Source organism: Eschrichtius robustus, chromosome 7, assembly GCF_028021215.1.
Source record: "Eschrichtius robustus isolate mEscRob2 chromosome 7, mEscRob2.pri, whole genome shotgun sequence".
Lineage (NCBI taxonomy): Eukaryota > Metazoa > Chordata > Mammalia > Artiodactyla > Eschrichtiidae > Eschrichtius > Eschrichtius robustus.
In genome coordinates this window covers 28,849,115-28,875,075 of record NC_090830.1, presented here as the reverse complement: position 1 = coordinate 28,875,075, position 25,961 = coordinate 28,849,115, and positions in this window count along the sequence as shown.

Here is a 25,961-nt window from a genome sequence, read left to right as displayed (position 1 = left end):
CCTGAGGATGAACGGGAGAGGGGGAACCAATGGGAGACTAGCTCTAGGTGTTGGGGCAGGCACAGGTCACTCTATTTTCCCATCAGGAAGAAGAATTAACCACAGGCTCAGCCTGCCGCCCGCAACCCGAATAAGGCCTGAAGCATTCCTGCGCTTTTGCGGCCAGCTCCCAAAAAAGCGAGTTGAAAAATGGAGCTCAGGGGCACTGCAATTCCCAAACCTGCAGAGTTATAGATGATAACTCTCGTCCACAAATATATTCAGGGAAGGCAACGAAGAGGATTTGAAAGCAAGGCAGAAGTGCAGGAAACAGATTTCAGGAGGTAGATTCGAATCGCCTTTAAAGCACAGGAAAAGCGGCAAAACCTCGACAATGATGCCCTTGGCCAAAAAGGGCGCATGTGTTTTTTCCTGAATATATTCAGGAAAAAACACATGCGCCCTTTTTGGCCAACCAAGCAACCTGGAAAGGCAAATCAGCGCTACAAAGAAGTCTCACTTCGTATCGGTCAAAAGGGCCATGCTGAATAAAGGGTCAAAACCAGAAATGCAGGACAGGCCATGGAGAAACGGGAGCCTTGCTACGCTGATGGGCGGGATGTAAATTGCCAACAGCCACTCTGGAGAAGTGTACGGTGTGTCCTGAAACATCTAAAAAACACAGCTTAGAGAGCATAGGGCACTTCCACTCATGGGCGTATACATTGGGAAAACTAAAAATCAGCAAGACACAGGAACCCCAAAGTTTAGGGCTGCTCTGTTGACAAGAACCTCCACTTCGTGACACCTTAAATATCCCAGGAAAGAGAAAAATGGATAAAGAAGTTGTGGTCCTTATGTACAAAGGAATATCACTCAGCCATGAAATCAACGTCATAAGGCTAGTAGCAGCATGATGAGTGGATTTAGGTACAACGATTCTAAGTGAAATAAGTCACACAGAAAAAGACACTTGCCATAAGATATCACTTATAGAGGGAATGGAAAAACCGCTACACTTGAACTGAATTACAAAACAGAACAGAGTCACACGTTTAGAAAACACACTATAGCTGCTTAACGGGAAAGGCGAGGTGGGGTGATGCCTAAAACAAGGGTTTCAAATTAGCTCAGATACCGTTCCATAAACCCAATATGTAATAGACAAGACCTACTCCTTGCTCAGTGAGCTGGACTCAACACCCCCTATTCACCGCCAAAGAATATATCTGACTAGTAAGAATCTTAAAACCTATGTATTGATATCTCTCTGTAAGTGAGTCAAGTGGGTGTAAAGCGGCATAAAGACAGCAGTGAAAAGCAGCTAAACCCCATTATAAAAATCAATTACTTTTAAAAACCCGTGAAACAAAGAGAGTGAAAGAGAGAGAAATTCTGACAAAATTCGTTCAAGGGCTGTGATGCCACCTGGATTGACCATATCTAGACCCGCAGCTGATCGAGACATAAGGGTGGACACTTGGGGCTGAGAGGTTTGGTGAGGTTGGGTGAGCAAACTCAGACCCTTTGAAGTAATACTGCCTGGTACCCATCCCATGGGTCCCAAATCTCCAGGTTCAAGGGCATCTGCCTACATCGAAAACATGCATGAGAAACCCAGAAGATGGTACACCGAGTGATCGGGAAAGGTTTCTAAAACGCACCTCATTTCTCATCTCCTTGTGCTCGGGTTCGCCATTCCAGCCGCTTTACTAGCAATCTCCCTCCTTGGAGAATCAGCACCTTTAACCTCCTGTTCCATACAGGTTGCAATTTGTCCTGAGGGTGAACGGGAAGAGGGGGAACCAATGAGAGACTAGCCCTAGGTGTTGGGACAGGCACAGGTCACTCTATTTTCCCATCAGGAAGAAGAATTAACCACAGGCTCAGTCTGCCGCCCGGAAGCAGAATAGGGCCTAAAGCAATCCTGCGCTTTTGCGGCCAGCTCCCAAGAGAGCGAGTTGAAAAATGGAGCTCAGGGGCACTGCAATTCACAAACCTGCTGACTTATAAATGATAACTCTCGTCTACAAATATATTGAGGGAAGGCAACGAAGAGGATTTGAAAGCAAGGCAGAATTGCAGGAAACAGATTTCAGGAGGCAGATTCGAATCGCCTTTAAAGCACAGGAAAAGCGGCAAAACCTCGACAATGATGCCCTTGGCCAAAAAGGGCGTATGCGTTTTTTCCTGAATATATTCAGGAAAAAACGCATACGCCCTTTTTGGCCAACCAAGCAACCTGGAAAGGCAAATCAGCGCTACCAAGAAGTCTCGCTTCGCATCGGTCAAAAGGGCCATGCTGAATAAAGTGTCAAAACCAGAAATGCAGGACAGGCCACGGAGAAACGGGAGCCTTGCTACGCTGATGGGCGGGATGTAAATTGCCAACAGCCACTCTGGAGAAGTGTACGGTGTGTCCTGAAACATTTACAAAACTCAGCTTAGAGAGCATAGGGCACTTCCACTCATGGGCGTATAAATTGGGAAAACTAAAAATCAGCAAGGCACAAGCACCCCAAAGTTTAGGGCTGCTCTGTTGACAAGAACCTCCACTTCGTTACACCTTAAATATCCCACGAAAGAGAAAAATGGATAAAGAAGTTGTGGTCCTTATGTACAATGGAATATCACTCAGCCATGAAATCAAAGTCATAAGGCTAGTAGCAGCATGATGAGTGTATTTAGGTACGACGATTCTAAGTGAAATAAGTCACACAGAAAAAGACACTTATCATAAGATATCACTTATAGAGGGAATGTAAAAACCGCTACCCTTGAACTGAATTACAAAACAGAACAGAGTCACACGGTTAGAAAACACACTATGGCTTCCTAACGGGAAAGGTGAGGTGGGGTGATGCATAAAACAAGGGTTTCAAATTAGCTCAGATACCGTTCCATAAACCCAACATGTAATAGACAAGACCTACTCCTTGTTCAGGGCACTGGACTCAACACCCCCTATTCACCGCCCAAGAATATATCTGACTAGTAAGAATCTTAAAACCTAGGTATTGATATCTCTCTGTAAGTGAGACAAGTGGGTGTAAAGCTGCATAAACACAGCAGTGAAAAGCAGCTAAACCCCATTATAAAACTCAATTAATTTTAAAAACCCGTGAAACAAAGACAGTGAAAGACAGAGAAATTCTTACAAAAGTCGTTCAGGGGCTGTGATGCCACCTGGATTGACCATATCTAGACCTGCAGCTGATTGAGACATAAGGGCGGACACTCTTGGGGCTGAGAGGTTTGGTGAGGTTGGGTAACCAAACGCAGACGCTTTAAAGTAATACTGCGTGGTACCCATCCCATGGGTCCCAAATCTCCAGGTTCAAGGGCATCTGCCTACATTGAAAACATGCATGAGAAACCCAGAAGATGGTACATCGAGTGATCGGGAAAAGTTTCTAAAACGCACCTCATTTCTCATCTCCTTGTGCTCGGGTTCGCCATTCCAGCCGCTTTACTAGCAATCTCCCTCCTTGGAGAATAAGCACCTTTAACCTCCTGTTCCATACAGGTTTCAATTTGTCCTGAGGATGAACGGGAAGAGGGGGAACCAATGAGAGACTAGCTCTAGGTGTTGGGGCAGGCACAGGTCACTCTATATTCCCATCAGGAAGAAGAATTAACCACAGGCTCAGTCTGCCGCCCGGAAGCAGAATAGGGCCTAAAGCAATCCTGCGCTTTTGCGGCCAGCTCCCAAGAGAGCGAGTTGAAAAATGGAGATCAGGCGCACTGCAATTCACAAACCTGCTGACTTATAAATGATAACTCTCGTCTACAAATATATTGAGGGAAGGCAACAAAGAGGATTTGAAAGCAAGACAGAATTGCAGGAAACAGATTTCAGGAGGTAGATTCGAATCGCCTTTAAAGCACAAGAAAAGCGGCAAAACCTCGACAATGATGCCCTTGGCCAAAAAGGGCGTATTCGTTTTTTCCTGAATATATTCAGGAAAAAACGCATACGCCCTTTTTGGCCAACCAAGCTACCTGGAAAGGCAAATCAGCGCTACAAAGAAGTCTGGCTTCCCATCGGTCAAAAGGGCCATGCTGAATAAATTGTCAAAACCAGAAATGCAGGACAGGCCACGGAGAAACGGGAGCCTTGCTACGCTGATGGGCGGGATGTAAATTGCCAACAGCCACTCTGGAGAAGTGTACGGTGTGTCCTGAAACATTTACAAAACTCAGCTTAGAGAGCATAGGGCACTTCCACTCATGGGCGTATAAATTGGGAAAACTAAAAATCAGCAAGACACAAGCACCCCAAAGTTTAGGGCTGCTCTGTTGACAAGAACCTCCACTTCGTTACACCTTAAATATCCCAGGAAAGGGAAAAATGGATAAAGAAGTTGGGGTCCTTATGTACAATGGAATATCACTCAGCAATGAAATCAACGTCATAAGGCTAGTAGCAGCATGATGAGTGTATTTAGGTACGACGATTCTAAGTGAAATAAGTCACACAGAAAAAGACACTTATCGTAAGATATCACCTATAGAGGGAATGTAAAAACCGCTACCCTTGAACTGAATTACAAAACAGAACAGAGTCACACGTTTAGAAAACACACTATGGCTGCCTAACGGGAAAGGTGAGGTGGGGTGATGCCTAAAACAAGGGTTTCAAATTAGCTCAGATACCGTTCCATAAACCCAATACGTAATAGACAAGACGTACTCCTTGCTCAGGGAACTGGACTCAACACCCCCTATTCACCGCCCAAGAATATATCTGACTTGTAAGAATCTTAAAACCTATGTATTGATATCTCTCTGTAAGTGAGTCAAGTGGGTGTAAAGCGGCATAAAGACAGCAGTGAAAAGCAGCTAAACCCCATTATAAAAATCAATTACTTTTAAAAACCCGTGAAACAAAGACAGTGAAAGAGAGAGAAATTCTGACAAAATTCGTTCAGGGGCTGTGATGCCACCTGGATTGACCATATCTAGATCCACAGCTGATTGCGACATAAGGGTGGACACTCTTGGGGCTGAGAGGTTTGGTGAGGTTGGGTGAGCAAACGCAGACCCTTTAAAGTAATACTGCGTGGTACCCATCCCATGGGTCCCAAATCTCCAGGTTCAACGGCATCTTCCTACATCGAAAACATGCATGAGAAACCCAGAAGATGATACATCGTGTGATCGGGAAAGGTTGCTAAAAAGCACCTCATTTCTCATCTGCTTGTGCTTGGGTTCGCCATTCCAGCCGCTTTACTAGCAATCTCCCTCCTTGGAGAATCAGCAGCTTTAACCTCCTGTTCCGTACATGTTGCAATTTGTCCTAAGGATGAACGGGAAGAGGGGGAACCAATGGGAGACCAGCTCTAGGTGTTGGGACAGGCACAGGTCACTCTATTTTCCCATCAGGAAGAGGAATTAACCACAGGCTCAGCCTGCCGCCCGGGACCGGAATAGGGCCTGAAGCAATCCTGCTCTTTTGCGGCCAGCTCCTAAGAAAGCGAGTTGAAAAATGGAGCTCAGGGGCACTGCAATTCACAAACCTGCAGAGTTATAGATGATAACTCTCGTCCACAAATATATTCAGGGAAGGCAACGAAGAGGATTTGAAAGCAAGGCAGAATTGCAGGAAACAGATTTCAGGAGGTAGATTCGAATCGCCTTTAAAGCACAGGAAAAGCGGCAAAACCTCGACAATGATGCCCTTGGTCAAAAAGGGCGTATGCGTTTTTCCTGAATATATTCAGGAAAAAACGCATACGCCCTTTTTGGCCAACCAAGCAACCTGGAAAGGCAAATCAGCGCTACCAAGAAGTCTCGCTTCGCATCGGTCAAAAGGGCCATGCTGAATAAAGGGTCAAAACCAGAAATGCAGGACAGGCCATGGAGAAAAGGGAGCCTGGCTACGCTGATGGGCGGGATGTAAATTGCCAACAGCCACTCTGGAGAAGTGTACGGTGTGTCCTGATACATCTAAAAAACACAGGTTAGAGAGCATAGGGCACTTCCACTCATGGGCGTATACATTGGGAAAACTAAAAATCAGCAAGACACAGGCACCCCAAAGTTTAGGGCTGCTCTGTTGACAAGAACCTCCACTTCGTGACACCTTAAATATCCCAGGAAAGAGAAAAATGGATAAAGAAGTTGTGGTCCTTATGTACAAAGGAATATCACTCAGCCATGAAATCAACGTCATAAGGCTAGTAGCAGCATGATGAGTGGATTTAGGTACGACGATTCTAAGTGAAATAAGTCACACAGAAAAAGACACTTGCCATAAGATATCACTTATAGAGGGAATGGAAAAACCGCTACCCTTGAACTGAATTACAAAACAGAACAGAGTCACACGTTTAGAAAACACACTATAGCTGCTTAACGGGAAAGGCGAGGTGGGGTGATGCCTAAAACAAGGGTTTCAAATTAGCTCAGATACCGTTCCATAAACCCAATATGTAATAGACAAGACCTACTCCTTGCTCAGTGAACTGGACTCAACACCCCCTATTCACCGCCCAAGAATATATCTGACTAGTAAGAATCTTAAAACCTATGTATTGATATCTCTCTGTAAGTGAGTCAAGAGTGTGTAAAGCGGCATAAAGACAGCAGTGAAAAGCAGCTAAACCCCATTATAAAAATCAATTACTTTTAAAAACCCGTGAAACAAAGACAGTGAAAGAGAGAGAAATTCTGACAAAATTCGTTCAGGGGCTGTGATGCCACCTGGATTGACCATATCTAGACCGACAGCTGATTGCGACATAAGGGTGGACACTCTTGGGGCTGAGAGGTTTGGTGAGGTTGGGTGAGCAAACGCAGACCCTTTAAAGTAATACTGCGTGGTACCCATCCCATGGGTCCCAAATCTCCAGGTTCAACGGCATCTTCCTACATCGAAAACTTGCATGAGAAACTCAGAAGATGGTACACCGTGTGATATGGAAAGGTTGCTAAAACGCACCTCATTTCTCATCTGCTTGTGCTCGGGTTCGCCATTCCAGCCGCTTTACTAGCAATCTCCCTCCTTGGAGAATCAGCACCTTTAACCTCCTGTTCCATACAGGTTGCAATTTGTCCTGAGGATGAACGGGAAGAGGGGGAACCAATGGGAGACTAGCTCTAGGTGTTGGGACAGGCACAGGTCACTCTATTTTCCCATCAGGAAGAAGAATTAACCACAGGCTCAGCCTGCCGCCCGGAACCCGAATAGGGCCTGAAGCAATCTTGCGCTTTTGCGGCCAGCTCCCAAGAAAGCGAGTTGAAAAATGGAGCTCAGGGGCACTGCAATTCACAAACCTGCAGAGTTATAGATGATAACTCTCGTCCACAAATATATTCAGGGAAGGCAACGAAGAGGATTTGAAAGCAAGACAGAATTGCAGGAAACAGATTTCAGGAGGTAGATTCGAATCGCCTTTAAAGCACAGGAAAAGCGGCAAAACCTCGACAATGATGCCCTTGGGCAAAAAGGGCGTATGCGTTTTTTCCTGAATATATTCAGGAAAAAACGCATACGCCCTTTTTGGCCAACCAAGCAACCTGGAAAGGCAAATCAGCACTACCAAGAAGTCTCGCTTCGCATCGGTCAAAAGGGCCATGCTGAATAAAGGGTCAAAACCAGAAATGCAGGACAGGCCATGGAGAAACGGGAGCCTGGCTACGCTGATGGGCGGGATGTAAATTGCCAACAGCCACTCTGGAGAAGTGTACGGTGTGTCCTGATACATCTAAAAAACACAGGTTAGAGAGCATAGGGCACTTCCACTCATGGGCGTATACATTGGGAAAACTAAAAATCAGCAAGACACAGGCACCCCAAAGTTTAGGGCTGCTCTGTTGACAAGAACCTCCACTTCGTGACACCTTAAATATCCCAGGAAAGAGAAAAATGGATAAAGAAGTTGTGGTCCTTATGTACAAAGGAATATCACTCAGCCATGAAATCAACGTCATAAGGCTAGTAGCAGCATGATGAGTGGATTTAGGTACGACGATTCTAAGTGAAATAAGTCACACAGAAAAAGACACTTGCCATAAGATATCACTTATAGAGGGAATGGAAAAACCGCTACCCTTGAACTGAATTACAAAACAGAACAGAGTCACACGTTTAGAAAACACACTATAGCTGCTTAACGGGAAAGGCGAGGTGGGGTGATGCCTAAAACAAGGGTTTCAAATTAGCTCAGATACCGTTCCATAAACCCAATATGTAATAGACAAGACCTACTCCTTGCTCAGTGAAATGGACTCAACACCCCCTATTCACCGCCCAAGAATATATCTGACTAGTAAGAATCTTAAAACCTATGTATTGATATCTCTCTGTAAGTGAGTCAAGAGTGTGTAAAGCGGCATAAAGACAGCAGTGAAAAGCAGCTAAACCCCATTATAAAAATCAATTACTTTTAAAAACCCGTGAAACAAAGACAGTGAAAGAGAGAGAAATTCTGACAAAATTCGTTCAGGGGCTGTGATGCCACCTGGATTGACCATATCTAGACCCACAGCTGATTGCGACATAAGGGTGGACACTCTTGGGGCTGAGAGGTTTGGTGAGGTTGGGTGAGCAAACGCAGACCCTTTAAAGTAATACTGCGTGGTACCCATCCCATGGGTCCCAAATCTCCAGGTTCAACGGCATCTTCCTACATCGAAAACTTGCATGAGAAACTCAGAAGATGGTACACCGTGTGATATGGAAAGGTTGCTAAAACGCACCTCATGTCTCATCTGCTTGTGCTCGGGTTCGCCATTCCAGCCGCTTTACTAGCAATCTCCCTCCTTGGAGAATCAGCAGCTTTAACCTCCTGTTCCATACAGGTTGCAATTTGTCCTGAGGATGAACGGGAAGAGGGGGAAACAATGGGAGACTAGCTCTAGGTGTTGGGACAGGCACAGGTCACTCTATTTTCCCATCAGGAAGAAGAATTAACCACAGGCTCAGCCTGCCGCCCGGAACCCGAATAGGGCCTGAAGCAATCCTGCGCTTTTGCGGCCAGCTCCCAAGAAAGCGAGTTGAAAAATGGAGCTCAGGGGCACTGAAATTCACAAACCTGCAGAGTTATAGATGATAACTCTCGTCCACAAATATATTCAGGGAAGGCAACGAAGAGGATTTGAAAGCAAGACAGAATTGCAGGAAACAGATTTCAGGAGGTAGATTCGAATCGCCTTTAAAGCACAGGAAAAGCGGCAAAACCTCGACAATGATGCCCTTGGCCAAAAAGGGCGTATGCGTTTTTTCCTGAATATATACAGGAAAAAACGCATACGCCCTTTTTGGCCAACCAAGCAACCTGGAAAGGCAAATCAGCGCTACCAAGAAGTCTCGCTTCGCATCGGTCAAAAGGGCCATGCTGAATAAAGGGTCAAAACCAGAAATGCAGGACAGGCCATGGAGAAACGGGAGCCTGGCTACGCTGATGGGCGGGATGTAAATTGCCAACAGCCACTCTGGAGAAGTGTACGGTGTGTCCTGATACATCTAAAAAACACAGGTTAGAGAGCATAGGGCACTTCCACTCATGGGCGTATACATTGGGAAAACTAAAAATCAGCAAGACACAGGCACCCCAAAGTTTAGGGCTGCTCTGTTGACAAGAACCTCCACTTCGTGACACCTTAAATATCCCAGGAAAGAGAAAAATGGATAAAGAAGTTGTGGTCCTTATGTACAAAGGAATATCACTCAGCCATGAAATCAACGTCATAAGGCTAGTAGCAGCATGATGAGTGGATTTAGGTACGATGATTCTAAGTGAAATAAGTCACACAGAAAAAGACACTTGCCATAAGATATCACTTATACAGGGAATGGAAAAACCGCTACACTTGAACTAAATTACAAAACGGAACAGAGTCACACGTTTAGAAAACACACTATAGCTGCTTAACGGGAAAGGCGAGGTGGGGTGATGCCTAAAACAAGGGTTTCAAATTAGCTCAGATACCGTTCCATAAACCCAATATGTAATAGACAAGACGTACTCCTTGCTCAGTGAACTGGACTCAACACCCCCTATTCACCGCCCAAGAATATATCTGACTAGTAAGAATCTTAAACCTATGTATTGATATCTCTCTGTAAGTGAGTCAAGTGGGTGTAAAGCGGCATAAAGACAGCAGTGAAAAGCAGCTAAACCCCATTATAAAAATCAATTACTTTTAAAAACCCGTGAAACAAAGACAGTGAAAGAGAGAGAAATTCTGACAAAATTCGTTCAGGGGCTGTGATGCCACCTGGATTGACCATATCTAGACCCACAGCTGATTGCGACATAAGGGTGGACACTCTTGGGGCTGAGAGGTTTGCTGAGGTTGGGTGAGCAAACGCAGACCATTTAAAGTAATACTGTGTGGTACCCATCCCATGGGTCCCAAATCTCCAGGTTCAACGGCATCTTCCTACATCGAAAACTTGCATGAGAAACCCAGAAGATGGTACACCGTGTGATACGGAAAGGTTGCTAAAACGCACCTCATTTCTCATCTGCTTGTGCTCGGGTTCGCCATTCCAGCCGCTTTACTAGCAATCTCCCTCCTTGGAGAATCAGCAGCTTTAACCCCCTGTTCCATACAGGTTGCAATTTGTCCTGAGGATGAACGGGAAGAGGGGGAACCAATGGGAGACTAGCTCTAGGTGTTCGGACAGGCACAGGTCACTCTATTTTCCCATCAGGAAGAAGAATTAACCACAGGCTCAGCCTGCCGCCCGGAACCCGAATAGGGCCTGAAGCAATACTGCGCTTTTGCGGCCAGCTCCCAAGAAAGCGAGTTGAAAAATGGAGCTCAGGGGCACTGCAATTCACAAACCTGCAGAGTTATAGATGATAACTCTCGTCCACAAATATATTCAGGGAAGGCAACGAAGAGGATTTGAAAGCAAGGCAGAATTGCAGGAAACAGATTTCAGGAGGTAGATTCGAATCGCCTTTAAAGCACAGGAAAAGCGGCAAAACCTCGACAATGATGCCCTTGGGCAAAAAGGGCGTATGCGTTTTTTCCTGAATATATTCAGGAAAAAACGCATACGCCCTTTTTGGCCAACCAAGCAACCTGGAAAGGCAAATCAGCGCTACCAAGAAGTCTCGCTTTGCATCGGTCAAAAGGACCATGCTGAATAAAGGGTCAAAACCAGAAATGCAGGACAGGCCATAGAGAAAAGGGAGCCTGGCTACGCTGATGGGCGGGATGTAAATTGCCAACAGCCACTCTGGAGAAATGTACGGTGTGTCCTGAAACATCTAAAAAACACAGGTTAGAGAGCATAGGGCACTTCCACTCATGGGCGTATACATTGGGAAAACTAAAAATCAGCAAGACAGAGGCACCCCAAAGTTTAGGGCTGCTCTGTTGACAAGAACCTCCACTTCGTGACACCTTAAATATCCCAGGAAAGAGAAAAATGGATAAAGAAGTTGTGGTCCTTATGTACAAAGGAATATCACTCAGCCATGAAATCAAAGTCATAAGGCTAGTAGCAGCATGATGAGTGGATTTAGGTACGAGGATTCTAAGTGAAATAAGTCACACAGAAAAAGACACTTGCCATAAGATATCACTTATAGAGGGAATGGAAAAACCGCTACACTTGAACTGAATTACAAAACGGAACAGAGTAACACGTTTAGAAAACACACTATAGCTGCTTAACGGGAAAGGCGAGGTGGGGTGATGCCTAAAACAAGGGTTTCAAATTAGCTCAGATACCGTTCCATAAACCCAATATGTAATAGACAAGACCTACTCCTTGCTCAGTGAACTGGACTCAACACCCCCTATTCACCGCCCAAGAATATATCTGACTAGTAAGAATCTTAAACCTATGTATTGACATCTCTCTGTAAGTGAGTCAAGTGGGTGTAAAGCGACATAAAGACAGCAGTGAAAAGCAGCTAAACCCCATTATAAAAATCAATTACTTTTAAAAACACGTGAAACAAAGACAGTGAAAGAGAGAGAAATTCTGACAAAATTCGTTCAGGGGCTGTGATGCCACCTGGATTGACCATATCTAGACCCACAGCTGATTGCGACATAAGGGTGGACATTCTTGGGGCTGAGAGGTTTGGTGAGGTTGGGTGAGCAAACGCAGACCCTTTAAAGTAATACTGCGTGGTACCCATCCCATGGGTCCCAAATCTCCAGGTTCAAGGGCATCTTCCTACATCGAAAACATGCATGAGAAACCCAGAAGATGGTACACCGAGTGATCGGGAAAGGTTTCTAAAACGCACCTCATTTCTCATCTCCTTGTGCTCGGGTTCGCCATTCCAGCCGCTTTACTAGCAATCTCCCTCCTTAGAGAATCAGCACCTTTAACCTCCTGTTCCATACAGGTTGCAATTTGTCCTGAGGGTGAACGGGAAGAGGGGGAAACAATGAGAGACTAGCCCTAGGTGTTGGGACAGGCACAGGTCACTCTATTTTCCCATCAGGAAGAAGAATTAACCTCAGGCTCAGTCTGCCGCCCGGAAGCAGAATAGGGCCTGAAGCAATCCTGCGCTTTTGCGGCCAGCTCCCAAGAGAGCGAGTTGAAAAATGGAGCTCAGGGGCACTGCAATTCCCAAACCTGCAGAGTTATAGATGATAACTCTCGTCCACAAATATATTCAGTGAAGGCAACGAAGAGGATTTGAAAGCAAGTCAGAATTGCAGGAAACAGATTTCAGGAGGTAGATTCGAATCGCCTTTAAAGCACAGGAAAAGCGGCAAGACCTCGTCAATGATGCCCTTGGTCAAAAAGGGCCTATGCGTTTTTTCCTGAATATATTCAGGAAAAAACGCATAGGCCCTTTTTGGCCAACCAAGCAACCTGGAAAGGCAAATCAGCGCTACCAAGAAGTCTCGCTTCGCATCGGTCAAAAGGACCATGCTGAATAAAGGGTCAAAACCAGAAATGCAGGACAGGCCATGGAGAAACGGGAGCCTTGCTACGCTGATGGGCGGGATGTAAATTGCCAACAGCCACTCTGGAGAAGTGTACGGTGTGTCCTGAAACATCTAAAAAACACAGCTTAGAGAGCATAGGGCACTTCCACTCATGGGCGTATACATTGGGAAAACTAAAAATCAGCAAGACACAGGAACCCCAAAGTTTAGGGCTGCTCTGTTGACAAGAACCTCCACTTCGTGACACCTTAAATATCCCAGGAAAGAGAAAAATGGATAAAGAAGTTGTGGTCCTTATGTACAAAGGAATATCACTCAGCCATGAAATCAACGTCATAAGGCTAGTAGCAGCATGATGAGTGGATTTAGGTACAACGATTCTAAGTGAAATAAGTCACACAGAAAAAGACACTTGCCATAAGATATCACTTATAGAGGGAATGGAAAAACCGCTACACTTGAACTGAATTACAAAACAGAACAGAGTCACACGTTTAGAAAACACACTATAGCTGCTTAACGGGAAAGGCGAGGTGGGGTGATGCCTAAAACAAGGGTTTCAAATTAGCTCAGATACCGTTCCATAAACCCAATATGTAATAGACAAGACCTACTCCTTGCTCAGTGAGCTGGACTCAACACCCCCTATTCACCGCCAAAGAATATATCTGACTAGTAAGAATCTTAAAACCTATGTATTGATATCTCTCTGTAAGTGAGTCAAGTGGGTGTAAAGCGGCATAAAGACAGCAGTGAAAAGCAGCTAAACCCCATTATAAAAATCAATTACTTTTAAAAACCCGTGAAACAAAGAGAGTGAAAGAGAGAGAAATTCTGACAAAATTCGTTCAAGGGCTGTGATGCCACCTGGATTGACCATATCTAGACCCGCAGCTGATCGAGACATAAGGGTGGACACTTGGGGCTGAGAGGTTTGGTGAGGTTGGGTGAGCAAACTCAGACCCTTTGAAGTAATACTGCCTGGTACCCATCCCATGGGTCCCAAATCTCCAGGTTCAAGGGCATCTGCCTACATCGGAAACATGCATGAGAAACCCAGAAGATGGTACACCGAGTGATCGGGAAAGGTTTCTAAAACGCACCTCATTTCTCATCTCCTTGTGCTCGGGTTCGCCATTCCAGCCGCTTTACTAGCAATCTCCCTCCTTGGAGAATCAGCACCTTTAACCTCCTGTTCCATACAGGTTGCAATTTGTCCTGAGGGTGAACGGGAAGAGGGGGAACCAATGAGAGACTAGCCCTAGGTGTTGGGACAGGCACAGGTCACTCTATTTTCCCATCAGGAAGAAGAATTAACCACAGGCTCAGTCTGCCGCCCGGAAGCAGAATAGGGCCTAAAGCAATCCTGCGCTTTTGCGGCCAGCTCCCAAGAGAGCGAGTTGAAAAATGGAGCTCAGGGGCACTGCAATTCACAAACCTGCTGACTTATAAATGATAACTCTCGTCTACAAATATATTGAGGGAAGGCAACGAAGAGGATTTGAAAGCAAGGCAGAATTGCAGGAAACAGATTTCAGGAGGCAGATTCGAATCGCCTTTAAAGCACAGGAAAAGCGGCAAAACCTCGACAATGATGCCCTTGGCCAAAAAGGGCGTATGCGTTTTTTCCTGAATATATTCAGGAAAAAACGCATACGCCCTTTTTGGCCAACCAAGCAACCTGGAAAGGCAAATCAGCGCTACCAAGAAGTCTCGCTTCGCATCGGTCAAAAGGGCCATGCTGAATAAAGTGTCAAAACCAGAAATGCAGGACAGGCCACGGAGAAACGGGAGCCTTGCTACGCTGATGGGCGGGATGTAAATTGCCAACAGCCACTCTGGAGAAGTGTACGGTGTGTCCTGAAACATTTACAAAACTCAGCTTAGAGAGCATAGGGCACTTCCACTCATGGGCGTATAAATTGGGAAAACTAAAAATCAGCAAGGCACAAGCACCCCAAAGTTTAGGGCTGCTCTGTTGACAAGAACCTCCACTTCGTTACACCTTAAATATCCCACGAAAGAGAAAAATGGATAAAGAAGTTGTGGTCCTTATGTACAATGGAATATCACTCAGCCATGAAATCAAAGTCATAAGGCTAGTAGCAGCATGATGAGTGTATTTAGGTACGACGATTCTAAGTGAAATAAGTCACACAGAAAAAGACACTTATCATAAGATATCACTTATAGAGGGAATGTAAAAACCGCTACCCTTGAACTGAATTACAAAACAGAACAGAGTCACACGGTTAGAAAACACACTATGGCTTCCTAACGGGAAAGGTGAGGTGGGGTGATGCATAAAACAAGGGTTTCAAATTAGCTCAGATACCGTTCCATAAACCCAACATGTAATAGACAAGACCTACTCCTTGTTCAGGGCACTGGACTCAACACCCCCTATTCACCGCCCAAGAATATATCTGACTAGTAAGAATCTTAAAACCTAGGTATTGATATCTCTCTGTAAGTGAGACAAGTGGGTGTAAAGCTGCATAAACACAGCAGTGAAAAGCAGCTAAACCCCATTATAAAACTCAATTAATTTTAAAAACCCGTGAAACAAAGACAGTGAAAGACAGAGAAATTCTTACAAAAGTCGTTCAGGGGCTGTGATGCCACCTGGATTGACCATATCTAGACCTGCAGCTGATTGAGACATAAGGGCGGACACTCTTGGGGCTGAGAGGTTTGGTGAGGTTGGGTAACCAAACGCAGACGCTTTAAAGTAATACTGCGTGGTACCCATCCCATGGGTCCCAAATCTCCAGGTTCAAGGGCATCTGCCTACATTGAAAACATGCATGAGAAACCCAGAAGATGGTACATCGAGTGATCGGGAAAAGTTTCTAAAACGCACCTCATTTCTCATCTCCTTGTGCTCGGGTTCGCCATTCCAGCCGCTTTACTAGCAATCTCCCTCCTTGGAGAATAAGCACCTTTAACCTCCTGTTCCATACAGGTTTCAATTTGTCCTGAGGATGAACGGGAAGAGGGGGAACCAATGAGAGACTAGCTCTAGGTGTTGGGGCAGGCACAGGTCACTCTATATTCCCATCAGGAAGAAGAATTAACCACAGGCTCAGTCTGCCGCCCGGAAGCAGAATAGGGCCTAAAGCAATCCTGCGCTTTTGCGGCCAGCTCCCAAGAGAGCGAGTTGAAAAATGGAGATCAGGCGCACTGCAATTCACAAACCTGCTGACTTATAAATGATAACTCTCGTCTACAAATATATTGAGGGAAGGCAACAAAGAGGATTTGAAAGCAAGACAGAATTGCAGGAAACAGATTTCAGGAGGTAGATTCGAATCGCCTTTAAAGCACAAGAAAAGCGGCAAAACCTCGACAATGATGCCCTTGGCCAAAAAGGGCGTATTCGTTTTTTCCTGAATATATTCAGGAAAAAACGCATACGCCCTTTTTGGCCAACCAAGCTACCTGGAAAGGCAAATCAGCGCTACAAAGAAGTCTGGCTTCCCATCGGTCAAAAGGGCCATGCTGAATAAATTGTCAAAACCAGAAATGCAGGACAGGCCACGGAGAAACGGGAGCCTTGCTACGCTGATGGGCGGGATGTAAATTGCCAACAGCCACTCTGGAGAAGTGTACGGTGTGTCCTGAAACATTTACAAAACTCAGCTTAGAGAGCATAGGGCACTTCCACTCATGGGCGTATAAATTGGGAAAACTAAAAATCAGCAAGACACAAGCACCCCAAAGTTTAGGGCTGCTCTGTTGACAAGAACCTCCACTTCGTTACACCTTAAATATCCCAGGAAAGGGAAAAATGGATAAAGAAGTTGGGGTCCTTATGTACAATGGAATATCACTCAGCAATGAAATCAACGTCATAAGGCTAGTAGCAGCATGATGAGTGTATTTAGGTACGACGATTCTAAGTGAAATAAGTCACACAGAAAAAGACACTTATCGTAAGATATCACCTATAGAGGGAATGTAAAAACCGCTACCCTTGAACTGAATTACAAAACAGAACAGAGTCACACGTTTAGAAAACACACTATGGCTGCCTAACGGGAAAGGTGAGGTGGGGTGATGCCTAAAACAAGGGTTTCAAATTAGCTCAGATACCGTTCCATAAACCCAATACGTAATAGACAAGACGTACTCCTTGCTCAGGGAACTGGACTCAACACCCCCTATTCACCGCCCAAGAATATATCTGACTTGTAAGAATCTTAAAACCTATGTATTGATATCTCTCTGTAAGTGAGTCAAGTGGGTGTAAAGCGGCATAAAGACAGCAGTGAAAAGCAGCTAAACCCCATTATAAAAATCAATTACTTTTAAAAACCCGTGAAACAAAGACAGTGAAAGAGAGAGAAATTCTGACAAAATTCGTTCAGGGGCTGTGATGCCACCTGGATTGACCATATCTAGATCCACAGCTGATTGCGACATAAGGGTGGACACTCTTGGGGCTGAGAGGTTTGGTGAGGTTGGGTGAGCAAACGCAGACCCTTTAAAGTAATACTGCGTGGTACCCATCCCATGGGTCCCAAATCTCCAGGTTCAACGGCATCTTCCTACATCGAAAACATGCATGAGAAACCCAGAAGATGATACATCGTGTGATCGGGAAAGGTTGCTAAAAAGCACCTCATTTCTCATCTGTTTGTGCTTGGGTTCGCCATTCCAGCCGCTTTACTAGCAATCTCCCTCCTTGGAGAATCAGCAGCTTTAACCTCCTGTTCCGTACATGTTGCAATTTGTCCTAAGGATGAACGGGAAGAGGGGGAACCAATGGGAGACCAGCTCTAGGTGTTGGGACAGGCACAGGTCACTCTATTTTCCCATCAGGAAGAGGAATTAACCACAGGCTCAGCCTGCCGCCCGGGACCGGAATAGGGCCTGAAGCAATCCTGCTCTTTTGCGGCCAGCTCCTAAGAAAGCGAGTTGAAAAATGGAGCTCAGGGGCACTGCAATTCACAAACCTGCAGAGTTATAGATGATAACTCTCGTCCACAAATATATTCAGGGAAGGCAACGAAGAGGATTTGAAAGCAAGGCAGAATTGCAGGAAACAGATTTCAGGAGGTAGATTCGAATCGCCTTTAAAGCACAGGAAAAGCGGCAAAACCTCGACAATGATGCCCTTGGTCAAAAAGGGCGTATGCGTTTTTCCTGAATATATTCAGGAAAAAACGCATACGCCCTTTTTGGCCAACCAAGCAACCTGGAAAGGCAAATCAGCGCTACCAAGAAGTCTCGCTTCGCATCGGTCAAAAGGGCCATGCTGAATAAAGGGTCAAAACCAGAAATGCAGGACAGGCCATGGAGAAAAGGGAGCCTGGCTACGCTGATGGGCGGGATGTAAATTGCCAACAGCCACTCTGGAGAAGTGTACGGTGTGTCCTGATACATCTAAAAAACACAGGTTAGAGAGCATAGGGCACTTCCACTCATGGGCGTATACATTGGGAAAACTAAAAATCAGCAAGACACAGGCACCCCAAAGTTTAGGGCTGCTCTGTTGACAAGAACCTCCACTTCGTGACACCTTAAATATCCCAGGAAAGAGAAAAATGGATAAAGAAGTTGTGGTCCTTATGTACAAAGGAATATCACTCAGCCATGAAATCAACGTCATAAGGCTAGTAGCAGCATGATGAGTGGATTTAGGTACGACGATTCTAAGTGAAATAAGTCACACAGAAAAAGACACTTGCCATAAGATATCACTTATAGAGGGAATGGAAAAACCGCTACACTTGAACTGAATTACAAAACAGAACAGAGTCACACGTTTAGAAAACACACTATAGCTGCTTAACGGGAAAGGCGAGGTGGGGTGATGCCTAAAACAAGGGTTTCAAATTAGCTCAGATACCGTTCCATAAACCCAATATGTAATAGACAAGACCTACTCCTTGCTCAGTGAACTGGACTCAACACCCCCTATTCACCGCCCAAGAATATATCTGACTAGTAAGAATCTTAAAACCTATGTATTGATATCTCTCTGTAAGTGAGTCAAGAGTGTGTAAAGCGGCATAAAGACAGCAGTGAAAAGCAGCTAAACCCCATTATAAAAATCAATTACTTTTAAAAACCCGTGAAACAAAGACAGTGAAAGAGAGAGAAATTCTGACAAAATTCGTTCAGGGGCTGTGATGCCACCTGGATTGACCATATCTAGACCGACAGCTGATTGCGACATAAGGGTGGACACTCTTGGGGCTGAGAGGTTTGGTGAGGTTGGGTGAGCAAACGCAGACCCTTTAAAGTAATACTGCGTGGTACCCATCCCATGGGTCCCAAATCTCCAGGTTCAACGGCATCTTCCTACATCGAAAACTTGCATGAGAAACTCAGAAGATGGTACACCGTGTGATATGGAAAGGTTGCTAAAACGCACCTCATTTCTCATCTGCTTGTGCTCGGGTTCGCCATTCCAGCCGCTTTACTAGCAATCTCCCTCCTTGGAGAATCAGCACCTTTAACCTCCTGTTCCATACAGGTTGCAATTTGTCCTGAGGATGAACGGGAAGAGGGGGAACCAATGGGAGACTAGCTCTAGGTGTTGGGACAGGCACAGGTCACTCTATTTTCCCATCAGGAAGAAGAATTAACCACAGGCTCAGCCTGCCGCCCGGAACCCGAATAGGGCCTGAAGCAATCTTGCGCTTTTGCGGCCAGCTCCCAAGAAAGCGAGTTGAAAAATGGAGCTCAGGGGCACTGCAATTCACAAACCTGCAGAGTTATAGATGATAACTCTCGTCCACAAATATATTCAGGGAAGGCAACGAAGAGGATTTGAAAGCAAGACAGAATTGCAGGAAACAGATTTCAGGAGGTAGATTCGAATCGCCTTTAAAGCACAGGAAAAGCGGCAAAACCTCGACAATGATGCCCTTGGCCAAAAAGGGCGTATGCGTTTTTTCCTGAATATATTCAGGAAAAAACGCATACGCCCTTTTTGGCCAACCAAGCAACCTGGAAAGGCAAATCAGCGCTACCAAGAAGTCTCGCTTCGCATCGGTCAAAAGGGCCATGCTGAATAAAGGGTCAAAACCAGAAATGCAGGACAGGCCATGGAGAAACGGGAGCCTGGCTACGCTGATGGGCGGGATGTAAATTGCCAACAGCCACTCTGGAGAAGTGTACGGTGTGTCCTGATACATCTAAAAAACACAGGTTAGAGAGCATAGGGCACTTCCACTCATGGGCGTATACATTGGGAAAACTAAAAATCAGCAAGACACAGGCACCCCAAAGTTTAGGGCTGCTCTGTTGACAAGAACCTCCACTTCGTGACACCTTAAATATCCCAGGAAAGAGAAAAATGGATAAAGAAGTTGTGGTCCTTATGTACAAAGGAATATCACTCAGCCATGAAATCAACGTCATAAGGCTAGTAGCAGCATGATGAGTGGATTTAGGTACGATGATTCTAAGTGAAATAAGTCACACAGAAAAAGACACTTGCCATAAGATATCACTTATACAGGGAATGGAAAAACCGCTACACTTGAACTAAATTACAAAACGGAACAGAGTCACACGTTTAGAAAACACACTATAGCTGCTTAACGGGAAAGGCGAGGTGGGGTGATGCCTAAAACAAGGGTTTCAAATTAGCTCAGATACCGTTCCATAAACCCAATATGTAATAGACAAGACGTACTCCTTGCTCAGTGAACTGGACTCAACACCCCCTATTCACCGCCCAAGAATATATCTGACTAGTAAGAATCTTAAACCTATGTATTGATATCTCTCTGTAAGTGAGTCAAGTGGGTGTAAAGCGGCATAAAGACAGCAGTGAAAAGCAGCTAAACCCCATTATAAAAATCAATTACTTTTAAAAACCCGTGAAACAAAGACAGTGAAAGAGAGAGAAATTCTGACAAAATTCGTTCAGGGGCTGTGATGCCACCTGGATTGACCATATCTAGACCCACAGCTGATTGCGACATAAGGGTGGACACTCTTGGGGCTGAGAGGTTTGCTGAGGTTGGGTGAGCAAACGCAGACCCTTTAAAGTAATACTGTGTGGTACCCATCCCATGGGTCCCAAATCTCCAGGTTCAACGGCATCTTCCTACATCGAAAACTTGCATGAGAAACCCAGAAGATGGTACACCGTGTGATACGGAAAGGTTGCTAAAACGCACCTCATTTCTCATCTGCTTGTGCTCGGGTTCGCCATTCCAGCCGCTTTACTAGCAATCTCCCTCCTTGGAGAATCAGCAGCTTTAACCCCCTGTTCCATACAGGTTGCAATTTGTCCTGAGGATGAACGGGAAGAGGGGGAACCAATGGGAGACTAGCTCTAGGTGTTCGGACAGGCACAGGTCACTCTATTTTCCCATCAGGAAGAAGAATTAACCACAGGCTCAGCCTGCCGCCCGGAACCCGAATAGGGCCTGAAGCAATACTGCGCTTTTGCGGCCAGCTCCCAAGAAAGCGAGTTGAAAAATGGAGCTCAGGGGCACTGCAATTCACAAACCTGCAGAGTTATAGATGATAACTCTCGTCCACAAATATATTCAGGGAAGGCAACGAAGAGGATTTGAAAGCAAGGCAGAATTGCAGGAAACAGATTTCAGGAGGTAGATTCGAATCGCCTTTAAAGCACAGGAAAAGCGGCAAAACCTCGACAATGATGCCCTTGGGCAAAAAGGGCGTATGCGTTTTTTCCTGAATATATTCAGGAAAAAACGCATACGCCCTTTTTGGCCAACCAAGCAACCTGGAAAGGCAAATCAGCGCTACCAAGAAGTCTCGCTTTGCATCGGTCAAAAGGACCATGCTGAATAAAGGGTCAAAACCAGAAATGCAGGACAGGCCATAGAGAAAAGGGAGCCTGGCTACGCTGATGGGCGGGATGTAAATTGCCAACAGCCACTCTGGAGAAATGTACGGTGTGTCCTGAAACATCTAAAAAACACAGGTTAGAGAGCATAGGGCACTTCCACTCATGGGCGTATACATTGGGAAAACTAAAAATCAGCAAGACAGAGGCACCCCAAAGTTTAGGGCTGCTCTGTTGACAAGAACCTCCACTTCGTGACACCTTAAATATCCCAGGAAAGAGAAAAATGGATAAAGAAGTTGTGGTCCTTATGTACAAAGGAATATCACTCAGCCATGAAATCAACGTCATAAGGCTAGTAGCAGCATGATGAGTGGATTTAGGTACGAGGATTCTAAGTGAAATAAGTCACACAGAAAAAGACACTTGCCATAAGATATCACTTATAGAGGGAATGGAAAAACCGCTACACTTGAACTGAATTACAAAACGGAACAGAGTAACACGTTTAGAAAACACACTATAGCTGCTTAACGGGAAAGGCGAGGTGGGGTGATGCCTAAAACAAGGGTTTCAAATTAGCTCAGATACCGTTCCATAAACCCAATATGTAATAGACAAGACCTACTCCTTGCTCAGTGAACTGGACTCAACACCCCCTATTCACCGCCCAAGAATATATCTGACTAGTAAGAATCTTAAACCTATGTATTGACATCTCTCTGTAAGTGAGTCAAGTGGGTGTAAAGCGACATAAAGACAGCAGTGAAAAGCAGCTAAACCCCATTATAAAAATCAATTACTTTTAAAAACACGTGAAACAAAGACAGTGAAAGAGAGAGAAATTCTGACAAAATTCGTTCAGGGGCTGTGATGCCACCTGGATTGACCATATCTAGACCCACAGCTGATTGCGACATAAGGGTGGACATTCTTGGGGCTGAGAGGTTTGGTGAGGTTGGGTGAGCAAACGCAGACCCTTTAAAGTAATACTGCGTGGTACCCATCCCATGGGTCCCAAATCTCCAGGTTCAAGGGCATCTTCCTACATCGAAAACATGCATGAGAAACCCAGAAGATGGTACACCGAGTGATCGGGAAAGGTTTCTAAAACGCACCTCATTTCTCATCTCCTTGTGCTCGGGTTCGCCATTCCAGCCGCTTTACTAGCAATCTCCCTCCTTAGAGAATCAGCACCTTTAACCTCCTGTTCCATACAGGTTGCAATTTGTCCTGAGGGTGAACGGGAAGAGGGGGAAACAATGAGAGACTAGCCCTAGGTGTTGGGACAGGCACAGGTCACTCTATTTTCCCATCAGGAAGAAGAATTAACCTCAGGCTCAGTCTGCCGCCCGGAAGCAGAATAGGGCCTGAAGCAATCCTGCGCTTTTGCGGCCAGCTCCCAAGAGAGCGAGTTGAAAAATGGAGCTCAGGGGCACTGCAATTCCCAAACCTGCAGAGTTATAGATGATAACTCTCGTCCACAAATATATTCAGTGAAGACAACGAAGAGGATTTGAAAGCAAGTCAGAATTGCAGGAAACAGATTTCAGGAGGTAGATTCGAATCGCCTTTAAAGCACAGGAAAAGCGGCAAGACCTCGTCAATGATGCCCTTGGTCAAAAAGGGCCTATGCGTTTTTTCCTGAATATATTCAGGAAAAAACGCATAGGCCCTTTTTGGCCAACCAAGCAACCTGGAAAGGCAAATCAGCGCTACCAAGAAGTCTCGCTTCGCATCGGTCAAAAGGACCATGCTGAATAAAGGGTCAAAACCAGAAATGCAGGACAGGCCATTGAGAAACGGGAGCCTGGCTACGCTGATGGTCAGGATGTAAATTGCCAACAGCCACTCTGGAGAAGTGTACGGTGTGTCCTGAAACATCTAAAAAACACAGCTTAGAGAGCATAGGACACTTCCACTCATGGGCGTATACATTGGGAAAACTAAAAATCAGCAAGACACAGGCACCCCAAAGTTTAGGGCTGCTCTGTTGACAAGAACCTCCACTTCGTGACACCTTAAATATCCCAGGAAAGAGAAAAATGGATAAAGAAGTTGTGGTCCTTATGTACAAAGGAATATCACTCAGCCATGAAATCAACGTCATAAGGCTAGTAGCAGCATGATGAGTGGATTTAGGTACGATGATTCTAAGTGAAATAAGTCACACAGAAAAAGACACTTGCCATAAGATATCACTTATAGAAGGAATGGAAAAACCGCTACACTTGAACTGAATTACAAAACGGAACAGAGTCACACGTTTAGAAAACACACTATAGCTGCTTAACGGGAAAGGCGAGGTGGGGTGATGCATAAAACAAGGGTTTCAAATTAGCTCAGATACCGTTCCATAAACCCAATATGTAATAGACAAGACCTACTCCTTGCTCAGGGAACTGGACTCAACACCCCCTATTCACCGCCCAAGAATATATCTGACTAGTAAGAATCTTAAAACCTATGTATTGATATCTCTCTGTAAAGTGAGTCAAGTGGGTGTAAAGCTGCATAAACACAGCAGTGAAAAGCAGCTAAACCCCATTATAAAACTCAATTAATTTTAAAAACCCGTGAAACAAAGACAGTGAAAGAGAGAGAAATTCTGACAAAATTCGTTCAGGGGCTGTGATGCCACCTGGATTGACCATATCTAGACCTGCAGCTGATTGAGACATAAGGGTGGACACTCTTGGGGCTGAGAGGTTTGGTGAGGTTGGCTGAGCAAACGCAGACGCTTCAAAGTAATACTGCGTTGTACCCATCCCATGGGTCCCAAATCTCCAGGTTCAAGGGCATCTGCCTACATCGAAAACATGCATGAGAAACCCAGAAGATGGTCCACCGAGTGATCGGGAAAGGTTGCTAAAACGCACCTCATTTCTCATCTCCTTGTGCTCGGATTCGCCATTCCAGCCGCTTTACTAGCAATCTCCCTCCTTGGAGAATCAGCACCTTTAACCTCCTGTTCCATACAGGTTGCAATTTGTCCTGAGGATGAACGGGAAGAGGGGGAACCAATGAGAGACTAGCTCTAGGTGTTGGGACAGGCACAGGTCACTCTATTTTCCCATCAGGAAGAAGAATTAACCACAGGCTCAGTCTGCCGCCCGGAAGCAGAATAGGGCCTAAAGCAATCCTGCGCTTTTGCGGCCAGCTCCCAAGAGAGCGAGTTGAAAAATGGAGCTCAGGGGCACTGCAATTCACAAACCTGCAGACTTATAAATGATAACTCTCGTCTACAAATATATTGAGGGAAGGCAACAAAGAGGATTTGAAAGCAAGGCAGAATTGCAGGAAACAGATTTCAGGAGGCAGATTCGAATCGCCTTTAAAGCACAGGAAAAGCGGCAAAACCTCGACAATGATGCCCTTGGCCAAAAAGGGCGTATGCGTTTTTTCCTGAATATATTCAGGAAAAAAACGCATACGCCCTTTTTGGCCAACCAATCAACCTGGAAAGGCAAATCAGCGCTACAAAGAAGTCTCGCTTCCCATCGGTCAAAAGGGCCATGCTGAATAAAGTGTCAAAACCAGAAATGCAGGACAGGCCACGGAGAAACGGGATCCTTGCTACGCTGATGGGCGGGATGTAAATTGCCAACAGCCACTCTGGAGAAGTGTACGGTGTGTCCTGAAACATTTACAAAACTCAGCTTAGAGAGCATAGGCCACTTCCACTCATGGGCGTATAAATTGGGAAAACTAAAAATCAGCAAGACACAAGCACCCCAAAGTTTAGGGCTGCTCTGTTGACAAGAACCTCCACTTCGTTACACCTTAAATATCCCAGGAACGGGAAAAATGGATAAAGAAGTTGTGGTCCTTATGTACAATGGAATATCACTCAGCCATGAAGTCAACGTCATAAGGCTAGTAGCAGCATGATGAGTGGATTTAGGTACGACGATTCTAAGTGAAATAAGTCACACAGAAAAAGACACTTATCGTAAGTTATCACTCATAGAGGGAATGTAAAAACCGCTACCCTTGAACTGAATTACAAAACAGAACAGAGTCACACGGTTAGAAAACACACTATGGCTGCCTAACGGGAAAGGTGAGGTGGGGTGATGCCTAAAACAAGGGTTTCAAAATAGCTCAGATACCGTTCCATAAACCCAATACGTAATATACAAGACCTACTCCTTGCTCAGGGAACTGGACTCAACACCCCCTATTCACCGCCCAAGAATATATCTGACTAGTAAGAATCTTAAAACCTATGTATTGATATCTCTCTGTAAGTGAGTCAAGTGGGTGTAAAGCGGCATAAAGACAGCAGTGAAAAGCAGCTAAACCCCATTATGAAAATCAATTA